Source organism: Sprattus sprattus (genome assembly GCF_963457725.1).
Source record: "Sprattus sprattus genome assembly, chromosome: 3".
Lineage (NCBI taxonomy): Eukaryota > Metazoa > Chordata > Actinopteri > Clupeiformes > Clupeidae > Sprattus > Sprattus sprattus.
In genome coordinates this window covers 57,600,404-57,603,158 of record NC_137922.1, presented here as the reverse complement: position 1 = coordinate 57,603,158, position 2,755 = coordinate 57,600,404, and positions in this window count along the sequence as shown.

The window sequence follows — 2,755 nt, the reverse complement described above, 5'->3', positions numbered from 1 at the left end:
GTCACGTTTGGCTCTCAACCATGACAAATAACAGTCACACCAAGTTTATCATCATAATCAGTACGGTTGTCCTGTATGTATGCATGCATGCTGTGGAAGTGGAATGTGAGAGTGTGTTTGTAGGGGAGGGTGTGTGTGTGTGTGTGGAGAAGGGTGTGTGTGTGTAGGGGAGGGTTAGGGGAAGCAGCTCTCAGAATGGAGACACCACTGAGTGTTTAGTTTAGAACATTGAGTGACTGCTGTGTAGTACACTGAACATTCTAGAACATGCTGCTCATCGGAGTGGGTCCCAATAATAAAAGCCTTCACTCTGGACACTCTGGAATGTTTGAATCGGTGCAAGTGCGTAGCAATCAGCATCTCCAAACAGCGTGTCCTCTCTCTCTCAATCTCGCTTTCTCTCTCGTAATATCCGTCAGGATCTCCGGGGCAATCTACCAATGAATCAGTGTGACTGGCTCTTATAGTACTGGGAACACGGTCAGCTGAAATACAAGAGACAGCAAAACAGCCCGCCCAGCAACCCAAAAGAGGCCGGTCCGTCACAGAAGCAACACCAAACAACTTTCAAGCACCCTCGGGCTGGAACTCCACACAAGATCTCTCCTCGTGCATTATCGGTTATCATCCGAAAGGTGCAGGAAAACCTCAAGGCAGCTGGGACCACAGTCAACAAGGAAACCATTGGCGACACACTACACTACGCCGTAATAGTTTAAAATCCTGCATCTCTCACAAATTCCCCCTGCTCAAGTAAGCACATGTACAGGAAGATTGCCAATGAACACTTGAATGATTCTCAGGAGGATTTGGGGAACATGATGTGGTCAGATGAGACCAAAATCGTGCTCTTTGGCATCAACCCAACTCGCTGCATTTGGAGGGGGAAGAAGGCTGAATATGACCCCAAGAACACCATCCCCACCGTCAAGCATGGAGGCGGAAACATAATGCTTTGGAGCTGTTTCTCTGTCAAGGGTACAGGACGACTCCACCACATCGAGGGGACTATGGATTGGGCCATGTACCGTGGAATCTTGGGCAAGAACCTCTTTCACCCAGCCTCAGGTACTTTAGCCAAATGTAGGTTATAATAAAACTATGTCCATAAGTTAACAGAAGGGCAGTAGTTTTTCGTTGTGCTCTCTCTCTTGCTCTTGCTCTTAACGAGGGTAATAAAAGTCACGTAACTGATTTCTGGTTACAACAGGTGAACTAAACAATAGATGATATCAAGGGCTTATCAGCAGGTTTATGACTCCTGAAGGTTTTATTCGTCACATCTCATCCAGGTCTTATCAGACCCCACTCTCTGGACTCTGATCAGCACTACACACTTTTTTTTTTTTTATTGAAGATTTATTTTATGGGCTTTTTAGCCTTTATTTGGATAGGACAGGGAAGTATTTTGGACAGAAAGTGAGGAGGAGTGAAGAGGTGGGGAGAGGATCTTGAAACGGAACCAGGCCGGAATCGAACCTGTGTCCCTGCGGGCATTGTGGGGGGCTTATTGGCTCGCGCCACAGAGGCCCCCCCCACACACACACACCTTTTGATAGAGTTTATGAATGTCCCAAAGAATGAACAATAAGTGTGTTCAGGAGGCTCACCCGCACATGCAAACCCACATAACTGAACCCTGACCCTAACCCTAACCCTGACCCTGACCCTTACCCTGGGGGTCAGGAGAGCGGGCAGGCAGAGTTGAGGAGGGAGAGCAGGCAGGTAGAGATGAGGAGAGAGAAGGAGAGGAGGTTGGTGGTGCCTCCGCTGGTGCCTCCGCAGGTGCCTCCGCTGGTGCCTCCGCTGGTGACAGTCACGAAGCCCGGTGGGTTCCAGGTGATCTGGGACTTGATCCAGCTCTGGTACTGAGAGACGCGTGCATACACTCCTGGTAAATTGGGCACGCCGCAATTTGTAGAGGTCACGATGCCCACCTGGACCCACCTAGAACCCTGCTTTATCACCAGCGGACCACCAGAATCGCCCTACACACACACACACACATACACGTACACATACACATACACACACACACACACACACACACACACACACACACACACACACACATGTGTAAACATATACACACACACATAAACATATGCAACCACAGATATTGTGTGTGTGTGTGTGTTCATGCCTGTGTGTGTGGTTGTGTGTGTACACGCATGTGTGTGTGTGTGTGTGTGTGTATGTATACACATGTGTGAGTGTGTGTGTGTGTGTACCGTGCAGGTGTCCTTTCCTCCCTGTCGCAGACCTCCAGCGCACATCATGTTGTTGGTGATGAGGACGTTGGTAGCCTGATAAGCCCTCTGACACTCTGAGTTCCCCACCACTGGAACCTCTAACTCCTGCAGCGTCTGAGGGGGGGGCAGGGGGACTGGACACACACACTACACTGTTAAACACACACACACACACACACACCATACTGTTACACACACACACACACACACTATACTGTTACACACACACACACACACTATACTGTTACACACACACAGACACACACTAAATGTTACACACACACACTACACTATACAGTTTTACAGACACACACACTATACTGTTACACACACACACACTATACTGTTACACACACGCACTATACTGTTACACACACACTATACTGTTACACACACACACTACACTGTTACACACACACATACTATATTGATACACATATAATGATACTCAAACACACACACACACACACAGACAGACACACACACACACACACACACACACA